Here is a 23,089-nt window from a genome sequence, read left to right on the forward strand (position 1 = left end):
CCATTCATTTTTTCTTTTTAAAATTTATTTATTTTAATTTATTTATTTTTGGCTGCATTGGGTCTTCTTTGCTGCGTGCAGGTTTTCTCTAGTTGTGGCAAGCGGGCGCTACTCTTCATTGCGGTGCACAGGCTTCTTATTGCTGTGGCTTCTCTTGTGGAGCATGGGCTCTAGGTGCGCGGGCTTCAGTAGTTGCAGCACGTGGGCTTAGTAGTTGTGGCTCGCGGGCTCTAGTGTGCAGGCTCAGTAGTTGTGGCACACGGGCTCAGTTGCTCTGCGGCACGTGGGATCTTCCCAGACCAGGGCTCGAACCCGTGTCCCCTGCATTGGCAGGTGGATTCTTAACCACTGGGCCATCAGGGAAGCCCCTAGCTTCTTCTTGATACTCTTCAGCGTTAAACTTCCCTGGCATGATATCATTACCAACAGTTTGGAAAATGATGCCTATGCTCTTCGTTGTCAGAAAATATCATCTTCTGTTTCTTTACAAATTAAAGTTCCACTTGTTTTGGGGTGTCTTAGGTACTCATCAATCCATCAAGCAATTAGTGTGAGTGTGAGAACTAGTAAAGCATTCTGGGGACACTTAGGTGAATAGGAAATGGTCACTGTTATTTGCTTCTTACTCTCCAGTCTTCAAATTCTTCCTTCCCAGTCAGATTTGAAAGCTTGGCATGGTTTTCTGAAGGCTTGGATTAGACACCTGTAGAATGTTGGTGGGGGGTGGGGGTGAGGTTGCTGAGTTATTTTGGTACTCTCCTGTCTTCACAACTGTACTTCACTAGTCATTAAATAGGATCTTACTTATTTCAGGGTTTATACAGCCTACTGTAGTCTCACTATTTTGAACTCCAGTTGTTAAGAATGTATTTTTGTATGTATTTAAAAATTGTCCTTTATTTCCCTTGGGTAGTTCCTGATTACCTTCCAGGTATTTTCATAGAATACTCATTTCTGGACTAACTAATTTTAATCCCCTTCAGATTTTCTCATATCCCGCTTTTCCCCATAGCTTTAGTAAATTGTCCAAATAGTTACATATATTTACATTCAACAGAATTATTTTTCCACTTGACCTGCCCTCCGTAGATACCTAAGCAGCAAAATTCATAAAACCTTTTTAACCATGAACTCTTTAAAAATATAATTCGTAAAATAATTTAATGTAGGACTTGGAAGGGACCTTTGAAATTATGTGATTTAGAGCCCTTCTCTTCTGTTGTTGCATAAGTAATGCACAGGTTTGATACATAGAATTAATATAATCAAAAAAGGGAGGAAGACAGTGCTGCATGTAATTGGAGGATACTTTATCTGTTTTATACCTTTAATCTGCCTTGTTTATTGTTTTAATTGCAAAACGCCCTATGGTGCCCTTTCATTTCTTTGTAAATTATATAAAGCCAGTCTTTCAACAAAATCTGCTTATTTGCCCCAATGGGTATATTTGTTGTGCTTGTGGTATTCTTGATTTTTAACTCTAGTTAACCAAGATCATTTTGACTCCCAGAACTTGTTTGAACTACCACTTTTTATTTTGGTAGCATTTACAAGCTATTTCTAGTTCTTCATTTGGGTTGCTTTTAAAAAATATACCCATGAAATCTATAAAGTGCTGATGAATGAAATCAAAGATCTAAATAAATGGAGAGACATACTGTGTTCCTGGATTGGAAAACTCTCAGTATAGTAAAGATGATCTCCCCAATTAATATAAAGGTTTAACACAATTCTTATCAAAATTCTAGGAAAATTTTTATAGGTGTGGATAAGATTATTCTAAAATTTACATAGAAAGACAGAGTAACTAGAATAGCTAAAAGTGTTTTGAGAAAGAAGAACAATGTTGGGAGAATCACTCTATCCAGTTTTAAGACATGTGGCTACAGCAATCAAGACTATGGTATTGCCAGAGGGATAGACGAATAGATAAATGCAACAGAATAGAGAAATTAGAAGTAGCCTCACACAGGTAGAGCCAGCTGATTTTTGACAAAGCTGCAAGAGTAATACAGTTTGTCTCTTCAACAAATGGTGCTAGAGCAATTGGATATCTATAGATCAAAAAAAAAAAAAAAAAGAAAACCCCCAAACCCTAAACCTTAGAATATATCCATAAATTAACTCAAAATAGGTTATCAATTTAAATGTAAAACATAGGGCTTCCCTGGTGGCGCAGTGGTTGAGAATCCGCCTGCTGATGCTGGGGACACAGGTTCATGCCCCGGTCTGGGAAGATCCCACATGCCGTGGAGCGGCCGGGCCTGTGAGCCGTGGCCGCTGAGCCTGCGCGTCCGGAGCCTGTGCTCCGCAACGGGAGAGGCCACAACAGTGAGAGACCCGCGTACCGCAAAAAAAAGAAAAAAAAGTTAAATCTTAAAAAAAAAAAGTAAAACATAAAACTGCAAAACTTTTAAAAGACAGCATAGGAGAAAATCTTTAGGGCTTGGCAAAAAGTTATTAGCCATATATACCCAGAAAAAAACATAATTTGAAAAGATACGTGCACCCCAATGTTCATTGCAGCACTATTTACAATAGCCAGGACATGGAAGCCACCTAAATGTCCATCAACAGAGGAATGGATAAAGAAAGTATGGTACGTATATACAATGGAATATTACTCAGCCATAAAAAAGAACAAAATAATGCCGTTTGCAGCAACATGAATGGACCTAGAGATTGTCATACTGAGTGAAGTAAGTCAGACACAGAAAGACAAATATCATATGATCTCACTTATATGTGGAATTTTAAAAAAGGGTACAAATGAACTTATTTACAAAACAGAAACAGACTCATGAATGAACTTATGGTTACCAGGGGGGAAGGGATTGATAGGGAGTTTGGGACTGACATGTACACACTGCTATATTTAAAATGGATAACCGGGACTTCCCTGGCGGTCCAGTGGTTAAGACTCCACGCTTCCATAGCAGGGGGCATAGGTTCGATACCTGGTCAGGGAACTAAGATACCACATGCCGTGTGGCATGACCAAAATTAAATAAAATTAAAAGAAAATAAAAATGGATAACGAACAAGGACCTACTGTATAGTACAGGAACTATGAACAACCTAAATGGGAAAAGAATTTGAAAAAGGATACATGTATATGTATAACCGAATCACTTTGCTGTACACCTCAAACTATCACAACATTTTTAATCAACTATACTCCAATATAAAATAAAAAGTTAAAATAAAAACAGAAGTAGATTCACAGATGTAGAAAACAAACATGGTTACTGGGGAATAAGGCGGGAGGGATAAACTGGGAGATTGGGATTGACGTATACACACTATTACATATAAAATAGATAACTAATAAGAACCTACTGTATAGCACAGGGAACTCTACTCAATACTCAGTAATGGCCTATATGGGAAAAGAATCTAAAAAAAGAGCAGAGGGCTTCCCTGGTGGTGCAGTGGTTGAGAGTCCGCCTGCCGATGCAGGGGACACGGGTTCGTGCCCCGGCCCAGGAAGATCCCACATGCCGCAGAGCGGCTGGGCCCGTGAGCCATGGCCTCTGAGCCTGCGTGTCCGGAGCCTGTGCCCCGCAAAGGGAGAGGCCACAACCATGAGAGTCCCGCGTACCGCAAAAAATAAAAATTAAAAAAAATTTAAAAAAATTTAAAAAGAGTGGATATATGTACATGTATAACTGATTCACTTTGCTGTACACCTGAAACTAACAACATTGTAAATCAACTATACTCCAGTAAAAAATTTAAAAAAAAGTTATTAGCCATGTGACCAAAAGCATGAATATAAAAGAAAAGACTGATAAATAAAATTTCATCAAGGGACTTCTCTGGTGGCACAGTGGTTAAGAATCTGCCTGCCAACACAGGGGACTCGGGTTCGAACCCTGGTCTGGGAAGATTGCACATGCTGCGGAGCAGCTGAGCCCATGTGTCACAACTAGTGAGCCTGCACTCTAGAGCCCTCGAGCCACAGCTGCTTAGCCCACGCGCCACAGCTACTGAGCCCATGCAGTGCAAATACTGAAGCCCACATGCCCTAGAGCTTGCGCGCCTCAACTACTGAAGCCCGTGCGCTCTAGGGCCTGCATGCCACGACTACTGAAGCCTGCACTCCACAACAAGAGAAGAAGCCACCACAGTGAGAAGTCCGTGTGCTGCAACAAAATGTAGTCCCCGCTTGCCACAACTAGAGAAAGCCTGCGCGCAGCAACGAAGACCCAATGCAGCCAAAGAAAAAATTCATCAAAATTTAAAACTTTTGCCTGTTAAAAGGGTGAAAAGAAAAGCTATAGACTAGAAAAATATTTGGAAACCCTATATTTGACAAAGGACTCCTATCTAAAATATATAAAGAACTGTCAAAACTCAACAGAGGGCTTCCCTGGTGGCGCAGTGGTTGAGAGTCCGCCTGCCGATGCAGGGGACACGGGTTCGTGCCCCGGTCCGGGAAGGTCCCACATGCTGCGAAGTGGCTGGGCCCGTGAGCCATGGCCACTGAGCCTGCGCATCCGGAGCCTGTGCTCCGCAACGGGAGAGGCCACAACAGTGACAGGCCCGCATACCACAAAAACAAAACAAAACAAACAAAAAAAACTCGACAGAAACAACTCAAACAGTCTAATTAGAAAATGGGCAAACAACATGAAGACACATTTCACCAAGAAAAGATATACAGATGACAAATGAAAATAAGCACATGTGGACACTCATCATATAATCTAGCATTTGCACTTTGGAGCATTTATCCCAGGGAAATGAAAACTTAGATCCACACTAAAACCTGTGCAAAATGTTCATGGCAGTTTTATTTGTAATAGCCCGAAGTTGTGAACAAACTCATGTTCATTAACATGAATGGCTAAACTGTGGAACATCCACATTATGGAATTCAACACACCAATAAAAAGGAACACACTATTGATGCATACAAGAACTTGAATGGATCTCAAGGGCATTAGGTTGAGTAAAAAAAGCCAATCTCAAAAAGTCACATACTGTATGATTCCACTTACAAAGCATTCTGTAAATGACAGCATGATATGGAGAACAGATTAGTGGCTGCCAGGGATTAGGGACAGTGAGGAGAAGGGTGTTGGGTATGACTAGAAAGGGGTGGCATGAGGGAGCTCTTCATGATAATGGAATTGTTCAGTATCTTGATTGTGGCGGAGGTTACACAAGTCTATTCAAGTGATAAAATGGCATAGAACTAAATGTACACATTGTATAAATGTCAGTTTCTTGGTTTTGGTATTGTATTTATGGTTATATAATATGACATAATGATTAGGGGAAACTGGGCCTCTCTGTAGTATTTTTGCAACTTCCTATGAGTCAATAATTATTTCAAAATACACTTATGTACTTTATATATTTTATTCAAAATATATATACGTATACCCAGACTTAGCCATGTGTGGTCCACTAGCCCCAAGTTGCTTTTAAAATTAAAATTAACTAAAATAAAATTTTAGTTCCTTGATCACACAAGTCATGTTTCAAATGCTCATGTGGCTACCTTATACTATAGCACAAATATAGAACATTTCCATCAACACAGAAAGTTCAACTGGCACAACTGCTTTAGACAAATCAATAATGCCATTTGCCATACGTGTGGGCACCTACACATTTCTTAGTGAACTATCTTAAAATTATAAATCAAAAGACATTAGTATGTACCAGCAAAATTTAAATAGAAAAAAAATGGATTTAATGTGATGCTTTTAAAAGCTACCATGATTTTTGAGGCTATACCCCATATTTTAATAAGAAAAGGGAATGAAACATTTGCTTCATGTTTGAAATAGGAATAGGTTTTTTTCCTTATCTGCCAAGGCAGTTGCACTTTCTTTCCATAATCACAATATAGAATATATAGGCAATGGGCAAAATAGAAGGGGTGGACAGGTAGGGGAAAGAGGTATCAGCAGGAAAAATACTTTAAACATCCCATATTTTTTGTTATTTTCTGTTTCTTAGTGACCAGTTTACCAATGGTAGCTTACTATTGCAGAGGAAGCATGGTTTAGCGACCAGACCTTAAACCAGAATTCTATTTCTGGTTCAAAGTGACCTTGAGGGAAGTGACTCTTCTCATTCTCATAACTAATAAGCAAATTAAGATAAAACTGACTATTGCTCTGGTGGACTATAGGATGTTATTCTAAAATTATTCTAATGTTTTAGGCTATGTATAAAACTCTTCACTTACAAGTAGATTAAATACAAAGTTTTGAGGAACTTACTCATGGCAAGAGTCACATGTAGTAGAAAGAGGAAGTTTGTTTTAGCAGGCATGAACAGTTTTAGTATTTGAGTTTGGGGGTTAAAGTCAAGAAAACTCAGACATAGGGTAAAAGTTTTTCTTATCCTTTCACAGGTTAGTAATTTTGGGAAAACTTTGGGAGAATGGCAGGCAGCTTGCATTTTAGATATCAGGTTTTGAAGTTAAAAAGTCCAGGGTTTGAATTGCAGCTCTGCCAGTTACTGTCTAAGTTATTTAACTTTAGTTCTCAGTTTTACCATCTATACAATGGGGCTAATTAATGCCTTTTTGTTAGGGTTGTTATGAGAAGGGTATATAATAATACAGAGCTGTAATTACTGATCATAATATTAATTTTATCAAGACATGGAATGGAATGACGGTGGTGTTAGGAGCAAACAAATAGCTTTGTTTACTCTTTTATGAAGATTTATTTTTAGCCACATAATGGTTTTCTTGGGGGAGTACTAATTTTGGCTTTATAACAAATTGGTTGATATTGTGGTTCCTAAAGCTGTTCTTAATGTGTGGCTAAATTGATCAAAATCATTTGATTTAAAGCCAAGAGGGATAAATCTGTTTTTGTAAAATCTAGCAGACCAAAGTATAAGCAGAAAACTAAGACAAATAAAAGCACACATTTATGAAATTTTATTTCAGTGCAATACCTGTAACATGTTTCTACAGCTATATTCACATAATATCTGAATGAACAGTGAAAGGGTTTACTTAGGGGCTTCCCTGGTGGCGCGGTGGTTGAGAGTCCGCCTGCTGTTGCAGGGGACAGGGGTTCGTGCCCCGGTCTGGGAAGATCCCACATGCCGCAGAGAGCGGCTGGGCCCATGAGCCACGGCCGCTGAGCCTGTGCTCTGCAACGGGAGAGGTCACAACAGGGAGAGGCCCGCGTACCACAAAAAAAAAAAAAAGAAAAAAAAGAAAGGGTTTACTTAATTATAAAGATATATTAAAAATCTACAATGTACAATGTCAAATTATCAGAAAACGTTCCATATGAATTTTCTTTTTCTTTGCCTGCTAAACTGCTAAACCATTGAAAAAGAGGTCAAGAACCAGAGCCAACATACTTATTTGGATCCTTCCAGCCCTGGTACACTGTAGCAGAGCAGAACAGTTCCAGTTTCAGCCAGTCGTTCACTGGCATGTGGTCAGTTTGAAGTTTCCTGCTGTATTCCTCTAAACTAAAGAGAAGGAACCAAAAATGCTGACGTCCTCATTTGACTTCATCACTCATGCCTGAGCACATACACCAACACTTCCTGTGCAAAACCTACCCTGACTCTGCAGAGGACACTCTCAGCCCTCAGCTGATCTGGATAGGGATGCTGGCTTGGGTTGGTGAAGTTTGGAAAGCATTAGCCCTCGGTTGGATACCTCACACTGTGTGAACATGCCATGTCTCATTACTATGCCTTTCATTTCATAGAGATAAGCTTTCAAAGCTTATAATAACAATATTCATTGATAGTAAGTGATTGTTACAGGCCAGTTAGTAGCTCTCAAGACCACCACCCTGTGAAAGTTATACTGGATGACAGCACGTTTAAGAAAGAGCTAATTTAGAAATATAATGCTATGGAAATTGAAATGAAAAAAATGTATCAGAATATCTGAAATGTATATATCTTGTCTCTCTAATATCAGTATGTCCGTATCTCTCCTACCTTAACACTCCTGGCCTCAGTTTTCTTATCCATACAAAGGGAGGATTTCTAAATTTCTAAGGCTTTGTGATTTTAGCATGTGTTTCTCCAAGTAGTTTTCTCCATGTTTCCACTTCTTGGTTCATAAGCTACATTAATGTTTATTTTATTCTACCTGTCAAAATTTCCTCAAGTACTTTAAGGTAATACACTATTTTCAGTTTGTTATTCTTTCAGAAACAGAATAATTTGAAGAAGTGCTGTTGCAAAGTTGTACTGAGTCTAGATATTATAGTTTGATTCTGACTACACCATCTAAATATCACATGAAAGGGAAATTAGAATTTGGGTTATTATGTAAATGTTAAATCCATGTGGTGATAAACCTTAGATGTTTTGAGACGTCTATGTTATGTGATACATTATCTAAAACATTGACTTTAATTAGTAATTTTCTCTTACAAGCATGGCAGGGATGGAAAGTTTGCTCATTGGTGCCTCTCCTTTAAAATCCTGATTTTTTTTTTTTTTTTTTTAAATGAAGAAGTCATTTGGAATTGCTAGTAACCTGGGAAGGAAACAAAGTCCCTTTGCTTGGGGGGACCTTGGTTTTGCTATTCAGCATTTCTTATGACTTTCTTATGACCATGAAAAAATATGCTAAGATTCTTTATGACCTAGTTTTAAAGGATAGTTTGTTATAAATTTAAAGACTCTAACTACAATAAAATCACAGGTAGTTGGCCCCATCCTTCCCATTTTACCACAGTATTCTAGAGTTCTCTCACCACATTTTGAAATACCTTCGTGGAATTTTGAAATTCGTTACTTGCGTAGTTCTTTGAGGCTGCATCAGTGCTAGAAGAGGAGTTATGAAACATAGCTGTGCACTTCCCCTTAGTTAGTTCTTCACCATGTTGAACAGAAGATGTGTGCGTGTTTGGTGTCTAAATACAGAATGCCTATAGATTGTACCTACAAGTTGTATATCCGACGAATTCCTCCACAAGCAGGAAATAAGTATGATTAATCAGAAGAATAAAAGGCACTGCTGGATGTTGTTTGAAAGGAATCCTTTATGGGGGGCTGTGAGTATTGTTATTGCAGTTTCCATTTTTGAAATATCTTAGGTTAAAAACATTTGAAATTTTTGAGTATGCAAAGTATATGAGTAGATGAAGTAACTGGTATTTGTCTCTTTGTTTACTACTAAATTGTAAGTAATTTGTATCATTATTGAAAAATTATCCTGGCTCTTGTCTAGAATGGTTTCATACTGTGATTTTAGCACAAAGGTACACTTTTTCTTGTTTTCATGGCCCAAGTACGATTACTTGAGATAATGGCATTTCTTCCTGAGGATTCATAGCATAGCAGTGTTCCCTGAGAGCAGTGAAAGTGAACTGTGCTTTAAGTGCAATCGCTGTTGACTTTTCTTAGCTGAGCCTTTTTATTATAACCTCATTCCTTCTGTTTCTATTTCTCCTCCTTCCTTCTGTTTCTAATATGTAAAAGCTACACTTCAAGTTTCTTAGAACTTATTTGTGCACTTAATATTCTCTCATTCATCAGTTATTTGGGGAAAGATTCCCTCTACTTCTAAAACATCAGCAAGGTACATTGGTAACGCACAAGGTTAAGGATTTCTTGAAATTACATATGATTTATTGGACTCTGAAGTCAGTTGACTTGCCTAGATCCTCCTAGCGTTATAATGTTCTCATGGTCTTTTTCTATTTAACTGAAAAACAACGTTAGATGAATGTTTTGTTCAGAAAAACAGTTTTAAACAGATTTTTGATTTGTAGTAAGGAGAAAGAAAATAAACATTTAGGTGTAACTACTGATAACATTTTGATGTGTTTTTCCTCTTTGTATCTGTTGTTTGGCAAAGCTGAGGTCGTAATTTACATGGATTTTTAAAATCATGCTTTCCCCTTCCCACATAACATTAGATGTTTCACATTACAAAACTTCTTAGTAAAAATTCAATAGCTGTATGATATTCTGTTAAAAAGTAGTACTTTAATTTAGTTAATATATCCTCCATTGTTAGATATTTAACATCTTTCAAGTTTTTGGATTATAAATAACTGAGAGAACACCACCATTTTTTGAAGACTGTCTTTGCAAGGTGCCTTGGGGAGGAAAAATCCCATTGTGTTTGTATTCTTGATTTAAGATATTAATAATAGCTATACCTTAGAATTTTAAGGACATTGAATTAGGATTTTAAACGAACGTGTTAGGTTCCATGTTGGTTTAAACTTACGAATCACACATTTTAAAAACTTTTACTTCTGTGTGGCAGGGAGCCTATGTGCTAGCTATTTTTCAAATGTAGATGACATTGCTTTCTTTATAGAGAAAAACTGGAGTGGTTTCTATAGAATATTTGCAGATAGGTGATCACTGAAGAACATTGAAAGAGAACTTCCCTAACTAAGGCAGGTTCTTCTATGCCACAAGCCTCATGTGAATGGAAAACTAGATCTATGCATAAAAGCATGGGCTATGAAAATACTGGTGCTGGGAAAAACACAGATTCACAAGACTTTAGCCAAAGCCTTTAGTTTTTCTTTGTTTCACTAGGTTAGAAATGGCCTGAGATTCTCCTAATAATTCAGCCACAAAAGAAAGAAAAAGCTTGTTGTTCTTCGTTCCCATTGTATAGAGGCCCCTGTGTCACAGACTTGCACCAACGTGGAGTACTGACCTACCTTGTGGAATGAATGGAACTGAGTTTAGAGTACTTTGAGTTACTTATAAATTCTTAAATGTGTCTTGCATTTAAAACTTTATAGGCACGATGATAAATTTTAATAGAATACAAATAGCTAGAGTAATGTGAATATACAATCAAAATATGGAAGTTTGGAGTCTTATTCTTCAAGTAATTATTTTGGATTGGAAAATTTGATTTCAGGATTTTAGGGGATTTATTTTTTCTTTGCCCTGCTCTGTGTCCTCCTCACTAGTTTAGATGGTAATATAAGTTACTATCCGACTTTTCTTTATTATGATGAGTAAAATTTTACTGAACATGTATTATACTTAGAAATAGTCATTTCTCCTAATTTTTATTGTAACTTTAAAATTTAGGATCTGGTTGCTATTAAACACCAGATTATATGTATACATATATATTTTATATTTAAAAAAAAGTCAAAGTAGGATTTATTATAGGACCTGTAGGTTTTATTCTCTAATAACAAGTATAAATAGAGTTATTTATAAGACAAAAGGGGACTCAGAATTAGGCTGAAAACCACAGTAGTTCAAGGGGGGTTTTTTTGGCCCCCATTGTTTTTTAGGCATGCCAACCTGTGTATGCTTCTTCAGAGCGTGCATACGGTGCACACAGTGTTCTCAGGATCAGCTTTGTCACTGAACCAATTGGACTCCTGTCCACCGTTTACACACTTCTTGGCATTTCTCCTGCACATTTGTTTTCATCTTTCCAACTCATTTGCTCCTCTGGCATTAGGACCAACAGCTGCAGTTGCACATGGGGTCCGTAAAGTAGCTGAATAATAAAATGCTATGACCTGGTTCTTCTATAGTTTCAATGATGACTGTGTTGGTAACTCAGAAATGCTGCAGATATGTTTGGCAGGTCAGGTGAAACATCATCTTTATTTTACAGGAAGAAAGTTTATGTATAAAAAGTATTGGTAATTGATACTGAGTGATATAAGTTATATCTCCTAAATCCTAGTCTTATTGTTTACTGAGTACCTATTAGACACAGTGCTTGGTGTTATATGCACATTATTTCGAATCCTTAGAATAATCTTGTAAGATAGCTGATATGACCATATTTTTCAGGTGGAGAAAGCAGACTCAATGAGGTTATATACCCATATCTACATATTCAGTATTACATGGTAAATAGCAGAACTGGAATTCAAGTCCAAGATCATCTGTTCCCAAAGATTGTAGCCTATGCATTACACACTGTACAGCCATTTTTTGTGTGTATGAATAGTATTTTATTTCCATTTTGCTGTTGATGACCATCAATTATTATGTAATGAAAGGTTCTATGAACATTACATCTTTTAGTGGAATTATTGTGTTATGCGTATGTTCAGCTTTAGGAGACGTTGCCTAAAGGTTTTCCATAGTGGTTTTAAGGTGTGAATATTCTAGTTCCCCTTCCTAGCCAATACTTTGCTTGTCTAAAAAAATTTTAGCCATGTGGCAGGTATCTAGTGGTATCATTTTGTGATTTTAATTTGCACATCTCTGATTAATGATTTTTATATGCTTATTGGAGACCTTTTGTGAGGTTCCCAAGCAAAGCTTTTGTCCATTAAAAAATAGGGTGGGAGCCGAAAGTAAAAAGAGTGAAAAAGAAACATTTAATATAAAGTTGAGCAGTGATAAGTGCTATTAAATAACAAAGAACAAGGTACTAAGATCGATAGAAACGGACAGATGGGGTTGTGAGGAAGGAAAGACCTACCTGAGAAAGTGGCGTCGAAGTGCAGATCTGCATGAATTGTGTTACAGAAGCAAGAGGAAAATCTAGATGAAACGTTCTAGGCAGAGGGAACTGCAAGTGCAAGGGACTTGAGGCAGGAATGAGGTTTGGCAGTAAGAACTTGGCAGGGAAGTAAGTATTTAAATTCCTACACAACTGTTCAGTTTATGAGGGAAGGGAAGGTCTTTACTTTTACCCACCTCCAACCATACACTCAGTAAGATATTATTTGGCTTTTTTTCTTGTTTATAAAGATCAAAGGCTTTTATTCCGTCAGTGGGGTTCCATGTTTGAACTAATAACTTCATATTTGGCCAACTAATTGCTGTATATCGAAACACATTTACTGGTGATGTTTTATGAATGTTTATTCAGTGAACATTTATTGGACAGACGTGATTGATTGGATGTATGGAGGAGGGAGAAGGTGGAGAAAGAGTTGCTGATTAAAGCAAAGAAGAAAGGAGTTACTGGAGAGAGTCCTAGGGAACCAGGAGAGTTGGTTGTGAGGCGGCCCAGGAGGAAAGAATGTCAAGAAGGAGAACGAGGTCAGCACTGTCAGGTGCTCCCAGAGAAGTGTAGGGGTTCAAGAACTGAATGGTGGGACTTCCCTGGTGGCACAGTGGTTAAGAATCCGCCTGCCAATGCAGGGTACACGGGTTCAAGCCCTGGTCCGGGAAGATCCCACATGCCACGAAGCAACTAAGCCCGTGCGGCACAACTACTGAGCCTGTGGTCTAGAGTCCACGTGCCACAACTACTGAAGCCCACGCGCCTAGAGCCCGTGCTCTGCAACAAAAGAAGCCACCAGTGAGAAGCCCGCGCACCTCAACGAAGAGTAGTCCCCGCTCGCCACAACTAGAGAAGCCCGCGCACCGCAACGAAGAGTAGTCCCCGCTCGCCACAACTAGAGAAAGCCCACGCGCAGCAACAAAGACCCAACGCAGCCAAAAATAAATACATAAATTAAAAAAAAAAACAAAAACGAAAACCTGAATGGTGACCTGTGGGTTTGCTGATTGCAATGTCCCACTGGCCTTGGTGGGAGTAGGATCAGGTGCATGTTAGACTGGTAGGCTAAGGAGCAACTAACTGGTGAGAAAGTGGAGGCAGTGACCTTGGAGTTCCCACTTTTTGAGAACTGTCAACAAGAAAAGCGATGCGATTAGATAGCTGGACAAGAATATAAATGGAGCCAAGAAAGGACTTTTTTGTTTTATTGATATTTTGGGTTTTGGGGGAAGGGGGGGTTTGAAAGAGACTTAAGGTTTTTTTTTCCTGTAACAGGAAGTCATCCTTTGCTCTTCTTGTCTCAGAGTAGACAGTTGTGTCTCCCTTCCCCCCTGCCCCTTTAAACATGTTTAAAACTTCTTACAACTATGTAGTTTTCTAGGTATTCATAGGGGGTTCACCTATGTGGTCTAACTGATCTTCTTGAGAGGGAGGTACCAAATATTAATCTACCTGTTTCTTAGATGAAAGCCTCAAAGCTCAGAAGTTGTAGCTGAGAAGTCATTCCCCACTGATAAGTTGTGGGGCAAGAAATTTTTAAGTATACCCTATCTTGCCCAGAGTTTGGGAATCTGTATTTGCAGCATTAACTGACCATGATTTGCCCCGTATTCAAGTGGTTATCCTCTGGTTACCCCAAAAGTAAATCCAGGGTGTTTAGATATAATTCATAAGGCAAACTAAGAAGCTTTCCCAAATCCCCCTGCACACACACCCTTCTCACCCACCTGTGCACCCTCATATATACACACACACCACTCATCCTGCATACGTATCTCTGCCACACACACAGCCTCAAATGTTCACAGTTGGATACACCTTAGTCCTAGTCTCAAAGGACCCTTGCCCACAAAACTAGACTACTTTCGTCTTTCTGGGGTTGGATTTGGGATAAAAAGGTAAAGTTATGTTAGAAAGAATTGATTTTATGAGCTCAAATGAGAGACCATAAATATAGGCATACCTTATTTCCTTGTGCTTCACTTTATTGAGTTTTGCAGATATTGCATTTTTTACAAACTGAACGTTTGTGGCAGCCCTGCGTTGCCAGATGATGGTTAACAGTTTTTAGCAATAAAGTATTTCTTAATTAAGGTTTGTACATTGTTTCTTTAAGACATAATGCTATTGCACACTTAACAGACTACACTATAGTGTAACCATAACTTTTATATACATTGGGAAACCAAAAAATTCATGTGACTTGCTTTATTGCAATATTTGCTTTATTATGGTGGTCTGGAGCCAAACCTGCACTATCTCAGAGGCATGCCTATAAATCCTTAGGTTTCAACAGTAAGAGTTCAGTTTTTGCTGAATCATTCAGTTTTTGCTGAATTTGCTTTCGTTCCCAAAGGGGACCCTGTAGAACTTATGCTAAACAGTTTTTGCATAGCTTTGATCTAGAGCAATAGATGTTTGTATGCTTTGGTCCTTCAGGATAATTTTTGGGTTGTGGGGATTAACTGTTCAGCGTTGGATTTTATGAGCACAAAACTGGGATTGACATAATTTTCATTGTGGCGTGATCTCAGCACCTAAAGTATAAAAAAGAAGGTTCATAATGTTGATATTTTGATAATTTTTACAGAGTGATGTTTGTGTGGTATATCTTTTTCACTTACCTAGTGCTAGACATCTATAACAGTTGTTAACACGTTTCCACCCCTCACCTCTCAAAGAGGTGAAAGTCTTTGTTGTGTGAACATATTAAAAACTCATCAAGAGAAAGGAACCAGTGTCTCCTTTTTTTGTCTGTAAAGTTTAGGTTGGAACTTTGCAAATTGTAGATCCCCAATAAGTCTTGTTTATAGAACATTCTTTGTTCTTAATCCTTTTTCCACTTGTCACAAATATTTGTAAAAATATAGTTACTAATATAATTAATGTATTAACATAAATATTTATTATGTTATATATATGTACTCCCCAAAGAGAGTCTTCACTTTCATATATTTCAGAAAGTTTCTTAGACAAAGAAAAAAGAATTAAAACATCTAGATTCCGATTTAGATGCATCACTTCTTAAAAGAATGTGGATTAAGAATGAAGAATGGGGAAGGCAACAGACTAGGACCCAGATATTTGTATACTTTCCTCCAGCCTCTGTTCTAGAGTCAACGTTAAATATATGGAAAGAGAGGGAATATTACCCTAATGAAGATAGTAATGATCTCATGATGTGAAGAATTGGATCCCATTATTCTCATTTGACTAAGATATATTATCCTTCTGATTTTAATAAAAAAATATCCCTGGGGCATTGGTTCAAGTCCCAATGGTTGGACTTTGACGAAAAAGGGCTGGAGACCCTCTGACATAGACTTATCTTCAACACTTGTTTTCTTTGCAGTGTGGTAGCTGGGAAGGGAAAGTACTTCTCTCATATGCTAACCATATCAGAGGAATGATGGGCAATTAAAAAGAAATGCTTCTGACTCCGGAAGTTGCTTTTTGAGGTAGTGTGTGGGATAGTGTGGTCTTTGTGAGCTTCCACCATGGCATACTGGGGCCAGGGCCAGAAGGTGCAGAAGGTGATGGTGCAGCCAGTCAATCTCATCTTCAGATTCTTGCAAAATCTCGGATTCAGGTGTGGCTTTATGAGCAAGTGAATATGCGGATAGAGGGCTGTATCATTGGTTTTGATGAGTATATGAACCTCGTATTAGATGATGCAGAAGAGATTCATTCTAAAACAAAGTCAAGAAGACAACTGGGTTGGATCATGCTAAAAGGAGATTACATTACTCTGCTCCAGAGTGTCTCCAACTAGAAATGATCAATGAAGTGAGAAATTGTTGAGAAGGCAATACAGTTTTTTTAGGTGTCCTTTGTTAGAAGTGTAGTTCTGAAGCATTTATTCATATTGTTTTGCTCACCTTTGTGTTGTTACCAGATGACAATAAATGCTGTGGGATTGTTTTTATTAAAATATTTACATTGTTTCCTTTAAAAAAAAATGCTTCCACCAAATCAGGGTAGACTTTTTACTCCATCATTGTTTTTTGTTTTTGTTTTGTTTTGTTTTTGTTTTTGGCCGCACCATGTGGCTTGAGGGATATTAGTTCCCCACCTGGGATTGAATCCAGGCCACAGCAGTGAAAGAGCCAAGTCCTAACCACTGGACCGCCAGGGAATTTGTTACTGCATCGTTGTTAACACTTTGCAAACTGGGCAGAGAAGTTCCATTTATTTCAATGTTTTCTTTTGCTTGTCAGGTACTTCGTACCTTGCAAATATATTTTTGCTCTAAATCATCTTCATAGAACTAATTGCAAAACAGTCAAATAAAAAAACTCTTACATAGAATGTTAAGCAAAAATACAAAATTCTTGGTACACACTGAAAATATCTAAGAAAATGTCACCTTTTTCAGACGTTGCATTTTGTGTTTCAGTGTCTGTGACTGGTTAACTCTGTTGTTTAACCTGGTGCTTCTTAGGCTTACATGATAAATTTATCTCCAATTAGGATAGGTAACTTGAGTCTGTTTCATATTCACAGACAAAACCCTAATAATATCCAGTCACTTCGTAATATGAACTATTTGTCAAGAAGGAGTTTCAGCAAGAAAAAGAGAATGTGGTGAGAACTGAGCTGGTGGTAATGTTACTCGAAGTGCACCTGCACAGGGCATCTTTGTTGTGGGTACAATTGCCATCTCACCTGGTACTTCAGTAATACCTCCTGCTCAGACCTTTCAGTCATACTACACCTAAGGGTTGTACCCAGAAATTTTTAGTATGCCATTTCATTTTGGAAAACAAATAAATATTTATTCTTGTCCTTGTTGCTCTAGCCCCTTTCTCCTTTTCTGCTGAAACCAGTAAGAATGAGGAGGGATCCTCCTTCCTCCAACATTCATTCTCATTAGTTTAGAATAGAAGAGATCTTTGAAGATGATCTAACCTAGTGCTCTCATTCTGTGACTGCAGTGCACAGGACCAGAGAGGGCAACGGCTTGCCATATCATACCAGTGGTTAAGCAGGGACTAGAGTCCAGGTTTCTGAATTTCTAATTAGGGAGTCTTTCTATTATTGAGCTTTGTAAAAGCTAAGGGCTTAAAAACATTCCAAAAATATGTGCCTAGGTATAGATTCAATAGTGAAGGGAGATAGAAAAATACTCCCAAGGTTATTTGATCACTGCTCAGCTGGCACAGTGGCTACTTATAACAAGTTCTAGGCAACACTGCAGACTGCCCAGTATTTGAAGAAGATAAATTATCAGGCGTCTCTGCTTCCAACACCTTTTTATCTCAAGAACCTTTATGGGGATTATTGACTATTTGACACGTGTCCTACAGCTTAAGTTTGGGGACCCTATTATTAGATTCTGAGCAGAGTGGCTTGAGATGCTGTTGTGGAGACAATGTTAGAACAGCCAGAGGTGAACCTGGAGCTAAAGAGGACACTACTAATTTGCCTTTCTTAGATCTGCCTTTTTTTTCTTTCTGAGTAATTCTGACAGAATCAATTTCCTAGAAACTATAAGCCAGATTCTTTTTAGTTTTTTTTTAATTTTTTCGCGGTATGCGGGCCTCTCACTGTTGTGGCCTCTCCCGTTGCGGAGCACAGGCTCCGGACGCGCAGGCTCAGCGGCCATGGCTCACGGGCCTAGCCGCTCCGCGGCATGTGGGATCTTCCCGGACCGGGGCACGAACCTGTATCCCCTGCATCGGCAGGCAGACTCTCAACCACTGCGCCACCAGGCAAGCCCCTTTTTAGTTTTTTTTTTATTGTCTTGATAGTTAGTAGATCCACCCAAGAACATAGTGGGGTGAACATTGAAAAATATGTGTAGGAAGAATAAATATTATTTTTAGAAAATTATCATTTATGACATTAAAAATTTTGGAAAACAGAAAAAGGAAAACATCACCAATATTTCTTCCTCACAGCTGCTCTTATAATTTTGAGATACAGAGGCTTAGACTTTTCTTCCTAAGAATCTTTTCTTTTTTATGTAGTTGTTCATAGTTAGTACTCAGTTATGTATTTTTTTCCCCTACACTTCCAGGAGGTAGTGTGGCTTAATGATCAGACCCAAGCTTTGGTCTTACATGAGGTTCTAGTCTCAGCAGTGAGATGTAGGGCAAAGAACTTAGTTTCTGAGTCTGTTTCCATAACTGAAAAATGAGGATAGTAATACCTACTTCATAATCTCTGTGAGGTTTAAATAAAATATTTGTAAAGTGCTTATTATAGTTCCTAGCACATACTAGGGACTCAGTAAGTAGAACATTTATTATTTTTTTTATAAATTTATTTATTTTTGGCTGCGTTGGGTCTTCGTTGGCTGCGTGCAGGCTTTCTCTAGTTGCGGTGAGCAGGGGCTACTCTTCATTGCAGTGTGCAGACTTTTCATTGGGGTGGCTTCTCTTGTTGCGGAGCACGGGCTCTAGGCGCGCAGGCTTCAGTAGTTGTGGCTCGTGGGCTCTAGAGCACAGGCTTAGTAGTTGTGGCGCACGGGCTTAGTTGCTCCGCGGCATGTGGGATCTTCCCCGACCAGGGCTCGAACCCATGTCCCCTGCACTGGCAGGTGGATTCTTAACCACTGCACCACCAGGGAAGTCCCCATTGTTAATATTATACCATTCACATTTCCCTTATGCCATATAGTCTTTGTGACCATATTTTAATTTTATTAAAAAAAATTTTTGGCTGCACCCTGCAGCAGATAGGACCTTAATTCCTCAACCAGGGATCAAACCCACTCCCCCTGCACTGGAAGGTGGAGTCTTAACCACTGGACCACCGGGGAAGTCCATGACCGTATTTTTAATAACTGCATGATATTCTATCAAGTTGAATACATTCTTATTTGCATAACCATTCATCTATTATTAGATTCTTAAGTTGCCTCTAAATTTTCCCTAGAATAAAAAATTCTTCAGCAAGCTGTTATTCATTCAACAGATTCAGTAAGTACTCACTGTGTATAAGGACCTTTGCTTGACACCAGGAGCACAAAGATCAGATTGGCACAGTCCCTGGCTTTGAGGGGCTATCGGTTTGTAAATGGAGATGTGTGCAGAGAACTCTGGCCTGTAGTAAACACTGTCACTGTCCAAGTTACTGAAAAGGTGCTGAGAAGAGACAATGTCAGACTCTGCCTGGAGAGCTCACAGAAGGGAGGAGAGGGTTGTGGGAGACGAATCAAGTGAGTTAATGGGGGTGAGGTGCAGGTTATTAAGGGCTTTTTTTTTTTTTTTTTGCGGTACGCGGGCCTCTCACTGCTGTGGCCTCTCCCGTTGCGGAGCACAGGCTCCGGACGCGCAGGCTTAGTGGCCATGGCTCACGGGCCCAGCCGCTCCGCAGCATGTGGGATCTTCCTGGACTGGGGCAAGAACCTGTGTCCCCTGCATCGGCAGGCGGACTCTCAACCACTGTGCCACCAGGGAAGCCCTATTAAGGGCTTTTTAAGCCCTCATACAGAATGGAACTTTCATCCTCAGTGCAAGGGGAAAGTCAGTTTTGAGAAGAGAATTCTCATTATCTGCTTAGGTTTTATAGCCTGTACAGGGCAAAGTGGAAGCAGAGAGTTTAATTAGGAAATTATTAAGGAATCCAGGTGAGAGGTGGTATGGCCTAGACCAGGTGGAAGTGGTGGAGGGGCCATATTAGAAGTGGCCGTATTGGAAGAAATAGCCCATGTCATGAGCTGTCAGGTTGTATGTGAAGATGTCAGTGAAAGAGAGAAGTCAAAGATGGGCTCTCAGGCTTTCAGCTCGAGTGATTGGAATGTTGGAGTTGCTGTTTCCAAAAACAAGGAGGGATTCAGGAGGAGCAGGTTTGGGTGAGAAATTGGGAGTTGAGTTTTGGGATGTTATGTTGGAGATATTTATTAAACATTAATCAGGCAGAGATGTTCAGTAAGTAGTTAGATGTAGGAATCTGCAATTCACGGGGAAAGAGATTTGTCCTGGAGTTATAAATTTGGGAGATAGCTGTATGTTTATAGTATTTTTAACATGTTTAAAAAACTTGGTACAGTTATTTTACCCATTATTACTCCTCTCATAGAATTTTCATTGGTATTTTCATTTTTTTAATCCACATAAACTTTAGAGTCACTTTGTTTAATTTATTTCCTAAAGTATGTTGGAAATTTTACTGGAAAACTATATATATATATACACACACACACACACACATATATACATATATATATGTTATATATATATAAATTTACTAGAAGACTGACTATCTGGTAATTTGAGAAGAATTGGCATCTTTAAAATGGATCTTTGTATCTAGCAGTGCATTATTTCTCTCCATTTAGTTTTATTTCTTCTGATAAGAGTTCATTTCTTTGTTCCCCAAATAGTTCATACACAGTTCTTGATATTATCCCCAAGTGTTGTGTGCCCTTGTTAGTAAATTTCACCAGTATTCTGATAGTTTTTGCCTTATAAAGGAATTATATTGATATGTTTGGCCACATCACTAAATTTCGGGTATTATAAATAATATCCTTGATTTCTTTGAATTTATTTTTCTACAGTAGAATTGTATCATTTGCAAATAATAGTTTTGTCTTTTTCCTTTCAACATTTGTGTCTCATTTCTGTTCATGCCAAGAAAAGAAGTCCTAAATTTAGGATAGTGGGTAACCATAGAGTAATGAGGTAATTAAGACGTAAAGGTCTAGTCACAGCTCACAATTTTTGTTTTATTTAGTTTTTGCTTTAAGCTTATATCCTAATTATTTCTTTTCCTTGCCTTTAAAAAATTTATTTCTGATGGATTTATTTTGAGTGCTTAGAGTTTATCTGTTTTAGATTTATGCATTATTTCCAGTAGTTGGTTTAGGTGTGGTATATATTTGGTTTTCAGCCATTTTGCTCTTCCAAGGACGTATTCTCTGATTCCTTGAGCACCACGGATTGGGGGAAAGCTCTTTTCCTGCTGAATTGACTTTCATGGATGCAGAAACAAATTAAACCCAGTAGAGAGTACGTAACCAAGAGATTTCAATCCTATAATTGCATAAGCCCCTTATGAAAATTTGAAGTTTAGTAGCCTCTCCCTCTCCTTCCACATCAACAAAAACAGTAAAAATGAATTTATGTAAGTTTAAAAAAATTATTACGTGTACATTTATAATTGATTTGGAAAACTTTTATTTTCAAACTAAGTTTTGCAAATTTCAAAATTTTATTTAAGAAGATCTAAATGTAAAACCAGTTTCACTTCTGATGTGGATTGTAAATCGGAAAAGAACTTACTGATGCAGCTTAGATTTCTGGAATGCGTTATCTTGAATTTTCAAGTTAACTTTCAAGTTTTATTTTCTGTTTGTCAAGTTAAGCCTCATGTGACCTTTCTCCCTGAATGAGCAGTGGACGCTATCTGACATGTTAGGACTTTGTACCTTCAAGGGTAGATTTACAGGACAGCTTTTAATTGGCCTGTATTGCCTTGTTTAAATAGCCAAACACCTGCTAGGCAAGCCCCTGCGCATGTGAGTGGCTATATGTTCGTTCTTTCCTTTAGGATTTGCAAGGCTGGAGCACAAAGACAGCGATTGTTACCCAATAAGCAGTAGTCACACACTTCTACCAATCGCCTTAGGAGGGCTGGTTACCATGGAATCCACCATCTGTTCACTCCCCGCCGGAATGTGATTATCCTTGCTGGGCTGGAAACCGGGAGCGTGTGCTGTGTGAAATTATCTGCAATGGACTGGGTTAATGGGAGGCTAGATTTGGCTCACTAGAAGAACAAATGAAGGGAGTTTTACTTCTTAACCATTTGTGACTTCTAACCAAGAGGAATAAATTCAGCTTTTATAAGGTAAGTAATCCTAGTACTGTGTATCCAGTTTGTACTACATTTGGTGTGGGGCATTATCTCTATGTGGTCCAAGGAAAGGGAGCTATAAGCTTTTCTGGAAGGAGCCTCCAGCATTACACACTTCTGTTGATTGATTTTAAGCAGCTCAGTTATACCTATACAATTACAAGTTGATGTTGGAAAAATGAAAGAATTATTCTCTAATCTTTAAAATTTTTTCATGCCTGTGAAATTGTATTATGACCACTGAAACTGGCAAAAAGACAATCATTTTAAATGGTTTCTCAGAGTGAATTGTACCAATATGCTTTTTGAAATACACCCATGACCACAACGTGTTCAATGTCTTCTTCAAGTAAAAAAAAAGTCTCAGGTCAGGGACATTTGTAAGTTATGATTTTATTAATCATTATTCTGGCCCACATGACTGACCTACTATTTATTACTAGCTCATGTTTTGTAATGTGATGTTTATGCAGTTTTATTTTGCAATGCTTTTGCACAAGTTTCAAGGGCCTGAGCATGTGGAAACAATGTGACAGTGCTTTAACGGCAGGCATGTAGGCATAAGTGATAAAGGAAGGGGCAAAGCTAGGAAGATCTGCTTCTATTTCAAGGGCTGCCTTTGTTTTTCTGTTTGAACAGCCCCTTAAAATGTGTGGTGCATATTGTAAGCAGTAGAAGGAGATTTTGGTGCTAACAAATGGATGACTGACATTTTTCTGTGTGGCTAAGAGGTTGGTAGCTCAAACAAGGGACTTCTATGTCCTTTGTAAAGCAGCATTGTATCCCCTTCCCCAAAACTGAGCCCTAAAACATGAAAGTGAAAAACAAAAAGAGTGCTGTCTGTACTCTGGATACTTCTTTTGTGTA

General features: G+C 38.5%; 1 protein-coding gene and 1 pseudogene across 3 annotated transcripts in view; both read left to right on the forward strand.

The window, feature by feature from the left end:
- Positions 1-23,089, forward strand: part of FGD4 (FYVE, RhoGEF and PH domain containing 4) — a 140,799-nt gene that overhangs the window by 5,718 nt on the left and 111,992 nt on the right. The window contains exon 1 of one of the 2 annotated variants that reach the window (XM_082665694.1): positions 21,961-22,216. The exons of the other annotated variant lie outside the window; for it this stretch is intronic. The gene's annotated coding sequence lies outside the window, so the exon portion shown is untranslated. Of the gene's footprint in view, positions 1-21,960; positions 22,217-23,089 lie in introns of those variants that run through there. 2 annotated transcript variants of the gene reach the window in all.
- On the forward strand, positions 15,864-16,327 carry LOC309829639 (small nuclear ribonucleoprotein E-like; annotated as a pseudogene). The gene has a single exon. The product of its transcript is annotated as a small nuclear ribonucleoprotein E-like (transcript).

The sequence above is a fragment of the Grampus griseus genome, assembly GCF_964374135.1.
Source record: "Grampus griseus genome assembly, chromosome: 11".
Lineage (NCBI taxonomy): Eukaryota > Metazoa > Chordata > Mammalia > Artiodactyla > Delphinidae > Grampus > Grampus griseus.